Below are 21,254 nucleotides of genomic sequence, written 5' to 3'. Positions count from 1 at the left end.
TCCTTCCTCGACGATTTGCTTTTACTTTTCCTTTAAAAGACCTTCAGAAGCATTAACGAGGCGAAACGCATTATTTGTTCAAATGTTCAAATGTGTGTGAAATCTTATGGGACTTAACTGCTAAGGCCATCAGTCCCTAAGCTTACACACTACTTAACCTAAATTATCCTAAGGACAAACACACACACACCCATGCCCGAGGGAGAACTCGAACCTCGAACCTCCGCGGGGACCAGCCGCACAGTTCTTGACTACAACGCCTCAGACCGCTCGGCTAATCACGCGCGGCGTTATTTGTAATAAAAGTAGCTTTGCACTGAAGCTGTAACTTTTTATATAGTTATTGAAATTATGAATCAATTAGTGTATGATCTTTAACTGTATGCCAATGCCTGTAGAAAGTGATTAACAAAATACAGCTTCAGTGAACAATCGTCACTACAGGGGATGGCAACTGTTTAAAAGAAAGTGTAGATTTAACTGAAGTTGGTAGTACGAAACAATACTGTTCTGCAGTACTCGAGCAAAGAGTGAGTCGAATAGTCTGAGAAGCTCTCTGCATAGTGAATGCCAAAGAGGACGCAGTTTCTGTTGCTCCTGCTACTGATATTAAGAATGGAGACGATAAGAACAAGGAAGAGTAATCAGTGAGTAATGGACAATAATCACTCTGGGAGAAAATACTATGAGAAAATACTATGTGTGGAAGAGGGTGAAAGCGAATGAACATTGGTAAGTATAAATTCATCAGTTCTAAATATCAAGTAATAAAAGCGTAGTGAAGTTGGCTCATTTCCACCATTTTTCAAAAGTAAAAGGAAATATTTTGCTAAAATACATAAAATAAGCTGCAACATTCAAACCAAGTCAAGAACAAACCGAAGACACACACACACACACACACACACACACACACAGCTTTTTATATTTTTTATTGATCTATGGACAGTAGTGACCTAGAAATAATTTAAAAATGGTTCCAATCCGTAATGTTTCTAGGAAGTCTTCCCTGGTTATCTGGCAAATCCAGAACTCGAAATACCTGTCCAAATATTGTAAAGTAGGAACTCTGTCATTCTAGCCATTAGGATATATGGCTGGAAAGAGAAACGTTCTACAATATTGCGCTCAGTCTTCATAAGTGGTGAATGAAGTATGTAAAGAAAATAACATTTTAGGTTAGGCGGACTGACTATCATGAATATCAACTGAGAATACAAATTACTCTAATCAGCCAAATTTAAACAGCTGTTTTGTCACATTTTTAACCTCATACATTCTATATGTATGAAATTAGTATGTTTTCGGTTTGGCATAATGTATTCTCTACTGGATGTAGCTCGTCCATTGGTTATTTTTAATTCCCGGAATCTGAAAATGGTTACTAGTGCCCAGAATCGACATTCTGATGACGGTTATTGTGATCATAGTATTGAATGAAAAAATCTAATTTTTATTCCGTGGAACACTGTTTTTATTTCGACTGTGTTCTTCTCACTATGCGTTTCCCAGTGTTATCCATCCATAATCAGATGAATAGATTGAGTAATTTATTGCTTTTTGTGGACAACCCTTAGCACGGCCTGAAAAACAAAAAATAAATAAATGAAATAGAAAGATTACAGATGAACAGTAAATATCTTTCAGTGGTCCAGTCATATAAACCGGGTGATCGAAAAGTCAGTATAAATTTGAAAACTTAATAAACAAGGAATAATGTAGATAGGTAAAAATTGACACACATGCTAGGAATGACATAGGGTTTTATTAGAACAAAAAAAAAAGCGAAGTTCACAAAGGTCCGACAGATCGCACTGGACAGCAAAACGTCAGTGACTGCGCGTGACAATCGTGTATAAAAGGAGCTGTAATGACAGAGAGAATCAGATGCGCCAGCAGTCGAAGCATGTTGACGTTACCTGAAAAGGCGCTTTTAGTGAAGCTGTATTATCAGAATGGGGAATGTGCTAGTTCAGCGTTACGATCCTAACGCCATAGGAAGGGGATTCGAACGGGAAAAGGTCCGTTGACAAATGCAGCTGTTGCGAGAATGGTTTCGAAGTTCGAAGTCACGGGTTGTTTAGACGATAGAGCCCGTAGTGGCCGACCGAGCACAAGGCGTAATGCTGCTGAGACAGTTCAGGAAGAAATGGAGACTGTAACGGGTTCGTCTATGCACGGGGAAGTCAGCGCTCGTGCAGTCGCACGTCGCACCAGCATTCCATACACTACTGTTTGGTTGGCACTGCGATGTACCCTCTGATGCTATCCGCACAAAATCCATCAGCATCATGAACTGTTACCTGGCGATTTAGTGAAGCGGAGGGCATTTGCGGCGTGGCCGTGTCAAAAGATTTGAAGATGACGATTGGTTGAGTAACGTGTTGTCGACCGACGAAGCTCATTCCACGCTCCGAGGGTCTGTCAACGCCCACAGCTGCAGAATTTGGGCTACCGAAAATCCTAGAACTGTCGTGGAAACTCCATTGCACGACAAGAAAGTCACGGTATGTGTTGGATTTACCACATGTACCGTTATCGGGCCTTTTTTCTTCGAGGAAATGCGTGATTCTGGTTTTGTAACTGCTACCGTGACGGGTGAGAGGTACGCCGATAAGTTACAGAATCGCATCATCCCCAGCCTGGCTGATAAACACCTGCTGGAACGTACGATGTTTATGCAGGATGGCGCTCCACCCCATATTGCTAGACGCGTGAAAGATCTCTTGCGCGCGTCGTTTGGTGGTGATCGTGTGCTCAGCCGCCACTTTCGTGGCTTTGGGGTTACCTGAAGTCGCAAGTATATCGTGATCGACCGACATCTCTAGGGATGCTGAAAGACAACATCCGATGCCAATGCCTCACCATAACTCCGGACATGCTTTGCAGTGCTGTTCACAACACTATTCCTCGACTACAGCTATTGTTGAGGAATGATGGTGGACATATTGAGCATTTCCTGTAAAGAACATCATCTTTGCTTTGTCTTACTTTGTTATGCTAATTATTGCTGTTATGATCAGATGAAGCGCCATCTGTCGGACATATTTTGAACATTTGTATTTTTTTGGTTCTAACAAAACCCCATGTCATTGCAAGCGTGTGCGTCAATTTGTACCTCCCTATCTACATTATTCCGTGGTATATTCAGTTTTCAAATTTGTACTGACTTTTTGATCACCCGGTGCATACATACACTGTCTATAAAGTGCACAAGCAAAAATGGTGTATTAAGAACTAACAAGTGCAAAGAAGATGCTACATAGTGATACCGTTAATATCAAAAAATTTTATAAAACTTTTTTCATTATAAATATTATTATATTAAGCTCATACTTATGTGTTTGACGGAGATAAGTGGGTAAAGCATGGAGACAGGAAGAGAGAGAGAAATATTGGGAGATAGGTAGGGAGGTAGATATGAAGATAGACAGATAGAGAGGGGGAGAGAAAGAAGCGGAGAGAGGGAGAGAGAGAGACGGAGAGAGAGAGAGAGAGAGAGAGAGAGAGAGAGAGAGAGAGAGAAAGAAAGATGGGGGGAGGGGGGCGGGCGCTGCACTACATTGAAGAAAAATCTTTGAGAACCATTTTTAACTAATTTAATCTATTTCTTTCGTAATTCCGACATCGTTTCAGGATGGCCTGAATTTTCCAGGTAAAATAAATTTATTAGTGAGATGCAGGCTTTGCTGATAAACAGCACCCTATTAAACCTAAATAATTCGAAGAAGAAGAAGAAGAAGAGTGTGGGCTGACGAGACAGTCCCTCCTGTGCTCCACTGCCGCCGCCTCTGCCTCCCTCTCAGGTTCCAGGTTAAACACGACTGTTCCCACCGCAGCGCACGCACGCCCTGTATGCTATGCCGCCGGCCTAAACGCCCTCTCGACAACGACCCGTGTTAGGCGGTGAGGCAGCCCAGCCCAGCCCCGCGGGACTCTGCCAAATGACCGCCCAAACTTTCTGGTTGCTCCTCCCACCACGCAGCCGGAGCCCACGGGAGGTGGCAGTATCGCGTTATATTTTCCCTCCGGGACCGCGAGAGAAGAGCCCGCGATATGCTGCGCTAGTTTTCCTCGCTGCCTTCTCCTTCAAGAGACTGTGGCTGATCTCTCAACTTCTGCTGACGTGTAAAATAAACCCGGCTCTCTAGCGAGTCAGCAGCAAGAGGGAACGAGCTGTGTAGCTGCTGTGTGGTGGAGGAAAACGGAACAATGCATGTTCGCGCTCTGGCCTTAATCTCGGGAACACTGGTACGCAGTTAAAAGAGAGTCTGCTACGCTTACTTGTCGTTACCATTCTTCTTAAAGCCACCGTCATACGTAAATTTGTCCAGAGGCCGTTCAACAAATATCCACCACAGAACAAGCACACTTTGCCTTGTGAAGTGTATTTGCCAGCTCGTAGTTAACCTCCACAGTCCTGAGCTTACATTTTATGAATGAAAATTTGTATGGGTGTTAGCACATTGTTCCTGGAGTAATTACGAGTAAAATACTAAATTTAAAGAACAGGTGTCAGTTACCAAAATTCTGGAATATTTTCATAGTGAATACTATTTATCTTAGAAAATAAGTGAAATGAGTGCACTGCTCTAAAAACTTAATATTAAAAATTTAAAAATTATGAAACTGGTGTCACCTGAATGTTGAAGTATACAGTTGCCAAACGTATTGTTGCGCTGAAGTAAGCAATCACTTATTCGATGCTACTGGACATGTTAACATATTACAAAATATTGTAGATACATCCTAGGCCAGAACCACCAAAACATACAGAAATTACTGTAATATACTCCGTAGTCTGTATAAGTTAAAATGTCAAGATTAGTTGTTAGTGTGCCCACTGCAGAAAATATTACAAAAACTGCTTCGGGAGTAAAACTAGCTTCTAAAAACTAGGTTATTTGTTTGTACTAAACTCCCTCCACAGCCGCTTTGCGGGGGGCGGGTAAAAGCTAATCATTTGTTTGTTCGCTGTTTTTCTCACGCTACCCTGGCAACTAATTTTGTGGTCAGCCGGAATGCCAAGGGAAACATACTGACCTTAGTTTCGTCTGCAGGGCCACATTCTGGTCCAGCCCACTGAAAGAAAAGTTTCTAATCTCCGTCTACTTAGCGGGATCAGGACTATGATTTTAAATAAAAGTATAGAGTTCAAGTTAATACTTGTATTGAGTAGAGTTTCTCACACGAACAACACTTGAAAATTCACAATGTTCCTAATGAAAGTAAATCTTTCTATTCCAACAGCACATTTAGCAGTTCATAGGTGACCTCTACGGTACGTTTCTGCCAGATTGTCTTTTGCCCTGACTAAAAGTACTCAATGAAAGTTTGCAATAAATGTTCAAAATTAGTGCTCACCATAAAAGTGGAAACAAAGTCATCACTTGCCACGCGGAATTGGTAATTCACACCGACGGCACACTAATAGTTACTCTGGCGAATTCTAAGTGATGCAGGACGGTGTACAGTCCTCGCAAGTTCACTATCCGTTTTTACTGCAAAATACGAGATTTGTCACAGTTCGGCTCTGACGTCATCCGAGGCAGATCCGACGTTTGACAGACGTGGATCTTACAGTAGCTGAATGCGAAGTGAAGTCCCTACTGCCTCTCGGGCATTATGTATATAGGTGACGGAGCGGACGAGCGAGGGAACATCTGTTGTCTACGTCATACTGCAGCAGCCTCCGAACGACTGCTTTCTCGGGCACATAATCTTTAATAACATGGTTACAAATTTATTCAGAAACTTATTAATTTTTATTTGTATTCCGTTAAGTTGTTCGAAATCACCGAAAAAGTTTCAGCTCGCTAGAATAAAAACTTTGCCTTTTAGAATTTTTATAGTGGAACTAACGACAGATCGTTTCCTCTGAACCATAACTTTACTAACACTTATATCGGCTGTTATTAATAGTACAATTCTCAGATTTGGTATAGCTTTATCATTTGGTATGTTTTATCATTAACTTCAACCAAAATGCTCTTATCATTAAAATTACAGGTACTTAATCTACTACGATAGAGTATACTTTAGTTACAAAATTGGCTTTTACTTAATTACTCAAAAACTATAAGAGGTAGCTTAACGTGGTCCCTCAGTTATTACTTTTGGGGTGAACTGAAGCATGAAACAAATTTTCGTGTTTCTAAGTCCTTTATTTAGCGCTTTTGATTTTCCCTAAAAACGAGGATTCCGGCGTTAATTTTTGATTTATGGTTTTGGAAACCTGCAGTACTTATTTATGACCTACAACTGCACCTTCTGACCAAATTCTGGCTTTATAGCTTCATTATTTAGCGCCACTTATTTTTCTCTTAAAACGGCATTTTTACGTTAACTGTTAAGTCTAGAACATAAAGACTTGGTATTTGGAGCATTACAACACTAAACTATATTTTAACAAAGTTTTAAACATAAATTTTGATTTTTAATTTCATACTTAGTTGTGGTGCAATACTTGCGCTCTACGCGCAGACACGTTAAGGTGACGTGGCGCTACCATCAGTGAACTAGGGTAAGTCCCGGCATACTCGCTGGCCTCTGTATCTCACACACGATACGGCGCTTGCTTCGCTTGAGCTTCTGTGGTTTTTCGGGTTACCTTTCGTGTTCGAGGAATTATATGCAGACGCGGAGTACCATACGCTGCTGGACAGCAGTAAGTCGGGTGACGTGCGACAGCGTAGTATTCCATTACGACACGAAGAAATGTGTAGCAACGCACAGCAACAAAACTTTGAAATTCCTACTTAGAGCAAATAAGACTGTAGGTTCTAAAATGAGCAAAGTAGTCATTCATGTAATTATACGTGGTTGATGCGTCATCACATCACTAAATTTATGCTTCACAGCAACAACAAACTGCTGTAATATAAAATTCACACATATAAGTAACCAAGGATACAGGACGGGTATGTCTAAACTATATTAAACCACAACATGTGAGTATTATGATAATTATTTCATTCAGTCTGAAAGAGTCGAATGGGTGTTGATTTATCTAAAAAGAAAAATGACGACTCAGAATCCACCAAAGGTACACAAATTAGTCTCTGAAGCGAGCCGATGCAAAATTAAGCTTTTATATCGCCCCCTTGAATGACTAAACGGGTAACAACATACTCCAGTAGCCACTCGAAGTGCCATTGCAGTGTAGTATGACATAACATACGAAAATATAAACAGTACGTTACGTTAAAATACAATGGATAATACTTTTTGCATCCGCCTGTTTAGCTGGGTGGTAACGTGTTCGTCTCCAATGCAATTGGACCCGGGTACGATTCCCGGCTGGGTTGGAGATTTTCTCCGCTCGGGAACGTCATCATCATTTGGCCCAGTGTGGCGTGTACTAAAATGAGACATGCACTTCGCGGCCGAACTTCCCCGGATGGGGCCTCCCGGCCAACGATGCCATACGCTCATTTCCATTTTTTAAATATTTTCTGTTATTCAGGAATTTTGTTATTAGGAATTAAAATTCAATGCTTTGTAGAAAAACACAATACAATGTCTCTTTGTTTGTCGTTCGGTTAGTTAAAAAAATGGTCACCTTTTATTCGTTTGGCAACGGCCTTGCCGCAGTGGATACACGGGTTCCCGTCAGATCACCGAAGTTAAGCGCTGACGGGCGTGGTCGGCACGTGGATGGGTGACCATCCGGGCCGCCATGCGCTGTCGCCATTTTTCGGAGTGCACTCAGCCTCGTGATGCCAATTAAGGAGCTACTCGACCGAATAGTAGCGGCTCCCATAAGATTTCACACACATTCCAACATTCTAACAGATAACACTTTACACAAATAGAGGTGACAATATATTTACATATACATTTATTATAGGCGTGATGGTTCCGCATTTAATTGTGGAGGTACGTAATCTTTTATGATTAGAGCACGACTTTTTGTTTTGTACGAGGGGCGTTTGAAAAATCCATGCAAAAATATAAACTACTTACGTGTTTGGGGTAAACCTTTTTTATTTTTCGACATATTCTCCTTTTAGACGTATACAATTCGTCCAACGCTGTTCTAATTTGTTGATCCCTTTCGAATAATAGGAATTGTCCAAGTGTGCAAAATAGCTATTAGTTGCTGCAATCGCCTGCTAGTTTGAATAAAATATTTGTCGCGCCAGCCATTTCTTCAAATTGGGGAACAAATAGTAGTCAGAGGGAGCCAAGTCTGGAGAATAGGAGGGATGTGAAACAAGTTGGAATCCTATTTCCATTAATTTTGCGACCACAACTGCTGAGGTGTGTGCTGGTGCGTTGTCATGATGGAAAAGACTTCTTTGCGGTCCAATCGCCTACTTTTTTCTTGCAGCTCGGTTTTCAAACGGTCCAATAACGATGAATAATATGCACCTGTAATAGTTTTAACCTTTTCCATATAGTCGTCGAAGATTATCCATTGCGAATCCCAAAAGACAGTCGCCATAACCTTTCCGGCCGAAGGAATGGTCTTCGCCTTTTTTGGTGCAGATTCTCCCTTGGTAACCGATTTTTTAGATGGTTGTTTGGTCTCAGGAGTATAGTAATGTATACGTGTTTCATCCACAGTGACGAAGCGACGCTTTAAGTCCTGCAGATTCTTCTAAAACAGCTGCAAACCATCCTTGCAACACTTCACACGATTCCGTTTCTGGTCAAGCGTGAGCAATCGCGGAACCCATCTTGAAAAATATTATGTACGGTAGCCGTTCATTCGAGACGCCCACAGCACTAGCTATCTCACGCACCTTAATTCTTCTGTCATCTACCACCATATCATGGATTTTATCAATGATTTCTGGAGTCGTAACCTCCACAAGACGTCCAGAACGTGCAGCATCACTTGTGCCCATATGGCCACTTCGAAAATTTTGAAACCGCTTATAAACTGTTCTAATCGATGGTGCAGAGTCATCATAATGTTCATCAAGCTTCTCTTTAGTCTCCTGAGGCGTTTTGCCTTTCATAAAGTAATGTTTAATCACTACACGAAATTCTATTTCGTACATTTCTCCTTGATTCATACCAGTGCCAAACGCAAAGAAACAGACCAATATAGCTGAAACTTGGTGTGCGTTCTTCCCGAAGATGCTACTAACTAAACATGACCTCGATACGCGCCGGTGGTGCCATCTTTTTGACTTTGCACGGACTTTTCAACGCCCCTCGTAATGTCTCATAGGTTATTATGGACATTAATCATTTAGATCTGAATTCCATTAATGAATGAGCATGTGCAGGTTGAGAGGCTCCACTGAAGTTTTTATATGGTTTTATTCAAAATTTAAATAAATAACGAAGGCAACGCACCGACAATCATAGCTGACGTCTCAGTTAAATGAGCGGTTTGTTCACTCCACCTGCCAGGGCACAGTTGTGACTGATAACTGACGGCTGCGCAGAAGCCTGTTGTCAGTGTGCGTGAATTATCTGAAATGAACCGCAGCTGTCATGGAGTTCAGCACAAGTCATTTATGCATGACATCAGAAGCAAAAAATGGTTCAAATCGCTCTGACCACTATGGGACTTAATTTCAGAGGTCATCAGTCCCCTAGAACTTAGAACTACTTTAGTACAACACTATTTATCAGTAGACTTTTCATAGATCATACTCTGATAAATTCTCCCACACGGATTCCAAAATTTTCTGTTCCAATACTCCTAGGCAACATATTTACTGACGGATTAGGTGCATATCTTCCAATAACGATATTTTCACCTTTCGATCAATTTCTGTATTTACAATCATTTCTTAAATTCCTCCAGTGAACCTGGCCTTCTTATCAAATCCTACTTCGTAAAAGTGTCGTGTTTAGACGGGACAATGTGGCCTATCACAGATTAAAATTCAGTTTCTGTATAGTCACCATAACATGGGACTAAATACGAAAGATAAATATAGTAAAACAAGCTGAGCAGATGTTATTCGTATGCTCGCAAGAAATGAAAGAACAATACTTGTTCACGGCTTGTTTAATCTATTGTCGTAGTATGCAATAAGCCTCTTTTTTTAGGTTTGAAGTAGTGATCATACATGTGACTGTCCTGCTCTTATCTCTACGTTATACACACTTATACACAAATCAGTAAATACTTTCATAATCTGAACCCCTATTTGTGTCCGTTCGTGTGGAGCAAATTTTATATGAATGTCTTCACTTCACTGCTTACAAACTACTTTCAAAGTCACAGTCAGACATGACTTCACCAAAAAAATTTTAATAATCATTACTTATGAAAATATTTCTTTGCATCTAGATGGGAATATAATCCCCTGATTCTGTAGAAGACAATACCTCGACGTGTTATTCGTAGTCCTGTAAGGTCCAATACATAGAGTGCCACGTGAGATTCCTCTTGTGCAGAAGCGATGATTTGGAGTGAATGAAGGACAAAGTCTCCCGCTTTATGAGCCTATGTGTGACGTAATTTTCTGTCACAATGTAACTCACGTAAGCGTTCCTGTTGTGTGATGGCAATTAATATTTTCCTTACTCCTCGTCTCAGGATCATTCTTCTCTGCATACTTTGGACAGCGGATCTTTCCACTCGTACCTTTCCCTGTATTTGCTAATCAGACCAGGTGGAATAAACTGTATGTTTTACACCTGTTTACCACCCGTTCGAAAAGTACAAGATGTTTGACCCACTTTATTTGGCAATTGTGTGCGTATCTCCGAATAAACCTATTGACTTTTCTAAAGACACGTTCAGACGCACTTCCCTGTTTGTGAAAGAATGAGATTAATATTTGTGAAAACCGTGTTCTAGTAGGAATGTTTTCCAGGTGCCACAAGCGAAGTTAGATGTGTTATCGGGTCGCAGCGCAGTAGGTTTACCAACCGTTGGAATGTCGTGACATATTATTTTCTTATTGATGGAAGTCTCGGCCGTTGACTTTGAAGCCTATAACCTAACATTTGTAGTGAATGTATCGTATAAGGCAACAACATACTTAACACCGTTGGCCCTTAGTAGACGGAAGAGGGCTAGTAACGTCCACGAAGACTATTTGAAATGTTGTGTTGGTATTATAAGATGCCGCTCAGTTGACGTGATTTATTAGAGGGTTTGGATTTTTGATAAATGAGGCAGGTTTTTAGTGGTTTATGTTTACTTCCTCACTTTGGGAATATGACAGTATAAATTAATTTTCTGTACACAAATGGAGACTCCATAACGCCCCCAAGCTTTTTGCATATACCAGGTTAATGTGTCCTTATAGACACTAGGAATTCAAACACACCAAACGTCAAAATTAGGATTTCGCCTATAGAAGAGAATATCATTGTGTTTCATTCGGTAATGATTCAGTCTGTGTTTTGAATCATGTGAGATTGTCCATATCCTGTAATTCTCACAGTCACCCGTCCAGAACCATGGTACATTTTTCGTTAAAATACCTAACAAGTTTGGAGTGTTCAGTGGCTGATCAGGTACGTACAAATCTACGAAGAAATGAACATAAGCCCAGAATGCCTTAAGTTCCTACTTCGTACGTGGATACGGAAAATTTTTAGTGGCACTGATGTTATTAAGGTCAGGTGTGATCCCAGCAGCTGCAGTAAGATCACCAAGAAATTTAATCTTTCCCCAGACAAATTTAGATTTTTCTAAATTAGCTGTTACTCCTGTCTCCCATTTCTGTGTACTATGAGGATGTCATCAACATATAGTGTGACTTGGTCAATTAGTTCAAGTCCCAGAACCGTACGTAATGCAATAATGAATACTTATGGGCTTACATTTAAGCCAAATGGCAGCGCACAGAATTAATAGCTGCAACTGGCGAAAATAAAGGCTGTGTATTTCCTAGATTCTTCAATTTTGGCTTTACTTACCAGTAGAAACTTCGTAAATAAATGCTAGTTAGGAATTTAATTGCAATAAAATTTATATAATTGGTCTTCTAAATTCTCAGGACGAGTTCGTACAGGAATGATAATTCGGTTAATTGCTCTAGCACCCAGGACCAAATGAACATTGCCTCCAGGTTTGGCAACAGCTAACAGTGGGCAACAATATAGTGACATGGATGGTTCAGTTATGTGGTATTCTACCATCTGTATTGTTTCATTACTAACTGCTGCTTTCTTTGACCACGAGATGGAATGATGGAATATGTGTTGTAGCAACAAATCTCGGGCGGGGGGGGGGGGGAGGGGGGACATTCCTACGGTACTGATAACAGTTTAAGATACCAGGTTTTATTACTAAAAATATTACATACTTCAACAATAGCATTTGTAATTCATCACACTGTGGCAAGTCAGCAGTGGTAGACTCTCTTAATTCATTTATTATATAGCTCTCTGCATCATTAACCTGATGATTTCTTGATGCAGAAGTGTCCCAGGAGGATGCAGTTATTGTTTTAACTAACTTAACTTTTATCCCTTGGTAGTACTTACCATGTTTCACCTTGGTTCTTATTAGATCTATTGTAGTTATTTGGTTATTGAAGTTCAAACAGCATTTACCCATTACACCATGCTTCTTACATAAAATGTCTGGGTGCATAATGCGTTCGATTATTAGTCCACTTATGATTAAGAACGGGCATTGCATCTCTCTATTCCATAATCTTATTTCTTTTTGTGTCTGGATTCTGCCATTTCGCGATTTGACCACGATAACGACCAGAATTCCACAGTTTTGGACAGGGTGGGTGGGCAAGCTTGTAACCTCTCGTACTTTATTGTATAAATTGGTAGACACAATACTTACCACTGCCCCTGTATCAATCATAATGCCATTTGGTATACTTCCTATGAGAACATGTAGAGTAGCCTGTACAAATTCTTTGCTTTGTTCATGACACTTTAATTGTTTGATGGTTATTTCTTCCATGATTTTATTATATTTATTGTAATATAGCATCCTAATTGTATTTTTTACGTTGTCTCCATCGCACAGTTTAACATACGTAGTTACACTTAATTGGTTATCTATAATATAGACATGAGATGTTTTAATAATTTCGGGCCTGCCTGTTTGGCCGAGCGGTTCTAGGCGCTACAGTATGGAACCGCGCGACCGCTACGGTCGCAGGTTCGAATCCTGTCTCGGGTATGGATGTGTGTGATATGCTTAGGTTAGTTAGGTTTAAGTAGTTCTAAGTTCTAGGGGACTGATGACCTCAGAAGTTAAGTTCCATACTGCTCAGAACCATATGAACCATTTGAACCAATAATTTAGGAGTAAAGAAATGGCCGTTTGAACCATTTGCACCAATAATTTCGGAGTAAAGAAATGGCTACGTTCTACTGACTGTAGAAAATCCTACAGAAGCGCCATGGGGAATATCTTACGATCTGCCCAAATAGGATGATACGGATTGAGGTACAGGCGAGGTCCAGTTATTCCTGGAAAACACCCAAGCGAATGAATGTCAAAGGAAAGTGTTCACGCTGTATACACCTTTGCACAGAATATGCACCCAGTGGATGTACAAAGTCTTACAACCAGAAGTAGTTAGATTAAATTGTTACGAACACAGGAAACCAACAGGTATGAATCGAGCTGTTTTACGGGATAGCGGAATAATAATAAATAGCACGACTTTTGACTTAGGAGGTGCGACATTTCGCCTACAGCCGGCCGGAGTGGCCGAGCGGTTCTAGGCGCTACAGTCTGGAACCGCGCGACCGCTACGGTCGCAGGTTCGAATCCTGCCTCGGGCATGGATGTTTGTGATGTCCTTAGGTTAGTTAGGTTTAAGTAGTTCTAAATTCTAGGGGACTGATGACCTCAGCTGTTAAGTCCCATAGTGCTCAGAGCCATTTGAACCATTTCGCTTACAAGCTACGATGACTGGTACAGCCACACGTAAGTGGGGACAACCTGTATTGTACTGCATCTAGAAGCCGCTATAGGTGTTACATACCCAAAACATGATGTGCCGTGCTTCCGCGTTTAATTTCGCGTAATTCCCGGGGATTTGGAATTCCACCGATCGCTAGAGCGCATGGAGCGTTACTGTCGCCGGTATAGGGCAGGTCAGAGGAGAAGGCAGTTAAGGGCTGCTGCGACCTGGAGAAGAGGACAGTGTGACACGGACGACGAAGAGCGCAAGTAATGCGGCGTGTCGCTATGCCCAGCGTCTGCCGTGGCCCGTTGGCACGAGTGATGCCTTTGCTCACTGCGGATTTGACGGAGCCGTTAACACAGCTCGTTAATGGCTTCGTCGGCAGAACGCACAGTATTTGACGTGTCCTCTACTACTGAAGTTGCAAGCAGCTTGTGTGCCTTGTAGCGCCGTGTGGGAGTCCGGTCTGACCTTTACAGGCAGTGGACGCGGTGACGTCTGCTGGACGATACCCGTGGGTTGCCGACTACGAGTAATCTTGGTTACATCCTTCTCTCGGCGCTCTCTAAGTAAGCGTTTGTCAGTGGGCGCTGGACTTTTCGAGAAATCGCGGTGAGCATGCGATTAGTGTGCACGTCAGTTGGTGTTGTGCGGTGGCTATTTTGACTCCGTATCCTGATTGCCCGTTGTTGTTATAAATATAAATGTGTTATTTACGAAGGTTTTGCCTGGCACTACTTGAGTTCAGTTCTGTCTGTGTGTGTGGACCTGTAACTGTCACTATTCCAAACTGAGTTTACACTACTGGCCATTAAAATTGCTACACCACGAAGATGGCGTGCTACAGACGCGAAATTTAACTGACAGACAGAAGATGCTGTGACATGCAAATGATTAGCTTTTCAGAGCATTCACACAAGGTTGGCGCCGGTGGCGACATCTACAACGTGCTAACATGAGGGAAGTTTCCAACCGATTTCTCATACACAAACACCAGTTGACGGGCGTTGCCTGTTGAAACGTTGTTGTGATGCCTCGTGTAAGGAGGATAAATGCGTACCATCACGTTTCCGGCTTTGATAAAGGTCCGGTCCGCTGCTCGTGGTCGTGCGGTAGCGTTCTCGCTTCCCACGCCCGGGTTCCCGGGTTCGACTCCCGGCGGGGTCAGGGATTTTCTTTGCCTCGTGATGACTGGGTGTTGTGTGATGTCCTTAGGTTAGTTAGGTTTAAGTAGTTCTAAGTTCTAGGGGACTGATGACCATGGATGTTAAGTCCCATAGTGCTCAGAGCCATTTGAACCATTTGATAAAGGTTGGATTGTAGCCTATCGCGATTGCGGTTTATCGTATCGCAAATATTGCTGCTCGCGTTGGTCGAGATCCAATGACTGTTAGCAGAATATGGAATCGGTGAGTTCAGGAGGGTAATATGGAACGCCGTGCTGGATCCCAACCGTCTCGTTTCACTAGCTGTCGAGATGACAGGAATCTTATACGCATAGCTGTAACAGATCGTGCATCCACGTTTCGATCCCTGAGTTAACTGATGGGGACTTTTACAAGACAACAACGATCTGCACGAAAAGTTCGACGACGTTTGCAGCAGCATGGACTATCAGCTCGGAGACCATGGCTGCGGTTACCCTTGACGCTGCATCACAGACAGAAGCGCCTGCGATGGTGTACTCAACGACGAACATGGGTGCACGAATGGGAAAACGTCATTTTTTCGAATGAATCTAGGCTCTGTTTACAGCATCATGATGGTCGCATCCGTGTTTGGCGACATCGCGGTGAACGCACATTCGAATCGTGTGTTCGTCATCCCCATACTGGCGTATCACCCGCTGTGATGGTATGGGGTGCCATCGCTTACACGTCTCGGTCACCTGTTGTTTGCATTGACTGCACTTTGAACAGTGGACGTTACATTTCAGATGTGTTTCGACCCGTGGCTCTACCCTTCATTCGATCCATGCGAAACCCTACATTTCAGCAGGATAATGCATAACCCGCATGTTGCAGGTCCTGTACAGGCCTTTCTGGATACAAAAAATATTCGACTGCTGCCCTGGCCAGCACATTCTCCAGATCTCTCACCAATTGAAAACGTCTGGTGAATGGTGGCCGAGCAACTGGCTCGTCACAATATGCCAGTCACTACTCTTGATGAACTGTAGTGTCGTGTTGAAGCTGCATGGGCACCTGTACCTGTACACGCCATCCAAGCTCTGTTTGACAATGCCCAGGCGTATCAAGGCCGTTATCACGGCCATAGTTGGTTGTTCTGGGCACTGATTTCTCACGATCTATTGCGTGGAAATGTAATCACATGTCAGTTCTAGTACAATATATATTTGTCCAATGAATACCCGTTTATCATCTGCATTGCTTCTTGGTGAAACAATTTCAATGGTCAGTAGTGTAGTATCTAAGGCCATAGAATACAGACGTTGTTTTTATGATTTACGAATTGCACTTTATAGGCACCTGTTGGCTAGTGTCACGAGCTCGAGCTGTTTACTAAAGAAGAATTTCTACATTTGTAGTATGTGTAATTTTTACTAAGTAGTTCACGAGTTTCTCTGAGTTACAGGATAGATGATTGTATCTCTTGTTAACCGTGAGCTCGTTAAAGATGCCGGTGTACCATATTTGATATTTTTAATGAAGGTTTCTAGTACTTTGATAGCGGCACACCTGTCCTGTGTTAGTAGAGAAGGAGGAAGTTGTTGCTACTGGCGTTGCCTCTGCCACCGTCTCTATCATCACAGATTTGAACCATATTTGTCAGTCATTTTGGCTGCTTCGAAGGGGCAATGGCGTTTTGATAACTACTGGCAGTAGCCGATGGTTGATATTTGTGACATAATCATTTGATCATATGTTTTGGCGTTTGTAATGTAAATGTATTTTTTTTACATCATTTAATGTTCTTTACTAAGAGGAAGTGACTTTATACTGTTGCCGTTTTGAGGTGTTTGCTATCGGTTGCGTTACTGAAATTTAGTCTTTTCAGTCAATGCTATTCGTAGATGTTTGCTTTTAAAAATTAATTCATTAGTGGTTTTAGAAACTTTAATAGATTCATTATGCCTCAGTACCTTTCCATTCAACACCAGCTCCCTACTGCATTTCATATGATCTTTCAAAAAAAGTCCTGAATCAAATTATTCTATGCTCATTTGACGAACGCAAAAAGGGAGAATTACAGCCGGACAAATGTTACAGCTCATACATGAATACCGCGATGGACAACTTCATATTATCACGACTATAAGCGTGACAGCTACCAGCACTGTTAAATCATTGCACCGATCAGATTTACCTGTGCGTCAGATTCCACTAACTGGTTTGTAAATGAAATTCAGACATAGTATGGAAGTTACGTGTAAAGTAAGAGATGAGTCTGTTAATATGTGAATAATTATGTTACTATGTGGCAACGGCCTCGCCGCAGTGGATACACCGGTTCCCGTCAGATCACCGAAGTTAAGCGCTGTCGGGCGTGGCCGGCACTTGGATGAATGACCATCCAGCCGCCATGCACTGTTGACATTTTTCGGGGTGCACTCAGCCTCGTGACGCCAACTGACGAGCTACTCGATCGAACTGTAGCAGATCCGGTCAAAGAAAACCGTCATAACGACCGGGAGAGCAGTGTGCTGACTACACGCCCCAACTATTCGCATCCTCAGCTGAGGATGACACGGCGGTTGGATGGCCCCGATGGGCCACTTGAGGCCTGAAGACCGTGTGCGTGTTAGTGTGTAAGAAATGACTTCTGTAAAGGCCTACATACATTATCACTTCGATTTACCAGCCAATAAAAATCAAGTAAATTATCTGTGTAGAAATGGGAGAATAATGAAATTGTGTAATGTTTATCTACTGGTAAAAAATATGTAGGGTTAGATTATTACAAGTACTCCAAATTGAAAAATTCGAAAAGAATTTTCTGAATGGAAGAGGAGATGATGTGCCCCAGCTGTGTACCTCTGGCGGACACCAAAAATTCCGTCGAAGTTCTACCTTGGAAACTCCCAGAAGCCGAAACTGTCTGTCAATGACCAGTAAACCTCCAGCTTGGGGGAAAATGCTGGGCCAGTAGAGGCAAGCACAGAAGATATCGCAACACTGCGGAATGTCTGAGCACGTAAGTCAGCAAGCGAATAATAATGTAATCATGGAAACCGAGAGATACCGTCATGCTAATGACAAATAAGTTTCATAAGGAAGGCTAGGTACAATGCAACACTAAGAAATCAGGTGTAAGGCCAACAGAAAGGAGCCTCCGAAAAATGTAGTTGCGAAAGTTTGAGGTCACTAAGAGAGCTGACAGCGAGGAAAAACCAGGACAGATGATGTCATAGACATCCTCATCACCTCGGAATGCTGAGGAAGCGCCAACATAAATACTCCGCCCTTCTTGTCTGATTACTGAGTGCTGAGTGTCCACTGTCCAGTGTTCCAGTGTTCAATCTCAGCCGTCGTGTCAGTTGCAGCTATCCAGTGACAGGGGAGGCTATGGAGCTCGACCCTCAGCACGCCTAGCTGTTTTCGATCACCTATGGAACCACAAGCCAGGCTGGAAGCACACTGCTGCTACCAGCTGCAGAACTAGCTTCTGAGGCCAGAGTGATGCAATGCCGAGGCTGCCATCTCTCTGCAGGACTGCTGCTGCCTTGACTCTGTCACCTGGACACCGTCCATCGTCCGGCTTCGCCTGTGTGATTCGGGCATCGTCTATCACCGAGGAGGGGAGAACTGCTGCTGCTCGTCCCGTTCCTAAGGTCGACACCAATGCTCCTGATTCCTGCTTCTTAAACAGGGGCTGAGTGTCGACGAGGCAGTGAGTAATTCAGGTCGACCTGGGGCGAGAGTGCCGATTTCAGAGCTTTGAAGTCAACGAGAGCACTTTGGAGACTGATATGTAGAGTTCCAGATCGTAGTTTCATGACCGCTCCGTGACGAACAGTTCCCACCGGAAACTTTGCTGTGCTGGCGGTACTAAGAGTCGAGCGCCTGCTGGCTTTATGATGCTGACGAAGCGCTGCTCCACCAACCCATCTGTCGCGCGGTGGTTTGGAAGGTAACCCTGTGTTATTACCCAATAAATGTGTTACTGACAATGATGTTTTCTTGGCAGTCTCGCGTGTAATTAGGATCTTATCTCCATATCCCACATCCTAAAAACTGTTGGACTGTGGGACCAGACTTTTGTATCTGGTGTTAGCAGGTGGTTGCCAGTGTAGAGACGTATATTGTGTTCCACGCCCACAAACCTATGACAACAGCAGCTGATGGTCTGCGCAGCTGCTGCGCGGGATTACCCGAGCGGTCTGAGGCGCTGCAGTCATGGACTGTGTGGCTGGTCCCGGCGGAGGTTCGAATCCTCCCTCGGGCATGGGTGTGTGTGTTTGTTCTTAGGATAATTTAGGTTAAGTAGTGTGTAAGCTTAAGGACTGATAATAATAATAATGATGGCGTGTGACGAGGGCCTCCTGTCGGGTAGACCGCTCGCCTGGTGCAAGTCTTTCGCTTTGACACCACTTCGGCGACTTGCGCGTCGATGGGGATGCAATGATGATGATTAGGACAACACAACACCCAGTCCCTGAGCGGAGAAAATCTCCGACCCAGCCGGGAATCGAACCCGGGCCCTTAGGATTGACAATCTGTCGCGCTGGCCACTCAGCTACTGGGGGCGGACTTTGGGACTGATGACCCTAGCAGTTAAGTCCCATAAGATTTCACACACATTTGAACATTTTCTGCGCAGCTCCGACGTCAGGTTATCAGCTACGAGGTGAACCAAGTAACAGTGCTACGTAGTGAATGGTTGATACTTGTCAGATTTCTGACTCTTGTATTTTCTCGTGAACATGTTGAGCCATATGCACTTTCACATTACCTTAAAATGTCATTTATTAGACTGCAGGAGCCTTCACACTTGTGATAGTTTCGTGAGAACACAAGAGAAGTCCACTTGCAGTCTGTGAATCGTTCGTACTGTAATTTATCTAGCTATGATCTGCCATGTGTTCAAGCTGTGTCAGCTACCTGTAGTACATGTAGAAGAGTTGATAACGAAACACACCGGTGCACTGAATCTCGTTGGGCTATGGGACGGCACAAAGATTAAGTGTGGTTTAATTACTTTTCTTGTCAGTTTTGTGTGCAGTTTCCTTCGTCTTTGGTGTAACAGCAGATGGAGTTTACACAAATGCCAGAAACACGAGTAACGATTCTGAATCAAATGGTGGAGCTTCAAAGCAGACAGCCATGTTGTTACAAACTACAACGCAATAGGGGCACGGCAGTGAAGAACTACAAAGGAGAAAGAGCAGCAGAAAGCCGTTGGAGGCCAAGGATTCCCTGATCCACGAGAAAATAAAACCATGAAGAGTGTACCCACCCATTCCATCGATCCCGCTGCAACCAACCTCATAGCGCCATTGTCAGGGAAAGCAGCCGAGAATGTATCTATTTTTATTAGTGATGTAAAGGCTACGGCCAAATTGGGAAAATGGTTGGAAGAAACTTCGTTGAATATCGCTAGATCAAGGTTAGTGAGTGGCACGAATCCTACGTTACGTACCACAAGACCCTCAGTGAGGACCAAAGGTCTGATGAACTGACAAACGGTCTAATACAGGTCTATTAGAAGCAGAACAGCGCGAGGTTCTTTATGGAAAAAATCAATGGAATATTGCAGAAACACGGCGAAACAGTGGATTCATTTTGACAAGATTAGGAAACCGAACTCGCAAACGTATGAACCAACACAGAATGCGGAGGCCAACAGAGAGATCCTGCGTAAGGCAGAGAGCAGAGTTCTGGATGTATTTATGTGTTTCTGGTGACATGTTAAGAAGTTTCAGAATGAAGAACCCAAGTGACTTATCTGCTGCCATTAGGACTGCTACGCAACTGGAGGAGATTGACAACGTTAAATGAAGACGGAGTGATAGCGATGTTTTTTCTTCTGAAATGTTTTATATGTGAGCGCATGGACCATATCAGGAAACAATGTCGTTAGCCCGAATGTTATGATTGTGGGGAGGTGGATCATAAAGAGTGTGACTGTCGGAAGAAAGATCCGGACAAGCTACAACCTAATAATCAGCCGTTAAAAGAGTGCAGGGGTGCCTCATCCCAGTAGAACACGAGACTCCAAATACGTATGCAGAGACGGAATGTTGCTTTCTGGATAAAGTAAACGGTACGGAACGTAAATTTCTGGTGGACACAGGGACTCACCTGCCAGTAGTCAGTCGGGATCTGTTGGGCAGAAAGAGACTGTGGTTGCCATGGTACAGGTTATGCGGAGCTAATGATAATGACGTGAGGCCATTTGGGAGGACGCTCCTCAGTTTGAACATGGGAAATAAGTGTATTCTAGAGCATTAGAAGCATTGATGCATGTGGATGAGGGGCATTGTGC

The 21,254-nt window shown here is 42.9% G+C and overlaps 1 pseudogene; it reads left to right on the top strand.

Moving 5' to 3' along the window:
* Window positions 1-7,574: 7,574 nt before the first annotated feature.
* LOC124709416 lies at window positions 7,575-7,692 on the top strand (annotated as a pseudogene).
* The last annotated feature ends 13,562 nt before the right edge of the window (window positions 7,693-21,254 follow it).

The sequence above is a fragment of the Schistocerca piceifrons genome, chromosome 7 (genome assembly GCF_021461385.2).
Source record: "Schistocerca piceifrons isolate TAMUIC-IGC-003096 chromosome 7, iqSchPice1.1, whole genome shotgun sequence".
NCBI classification, from domain to species: Eukaryota; Metazoa; Arthropoda; class Insecta; order Orthoptera; family Acrididae; genus Schistocerca; species Schistocerca piceifrons.
This window is presented reverse-complemented; position numbering and strand designations above follow the sequence as displayed.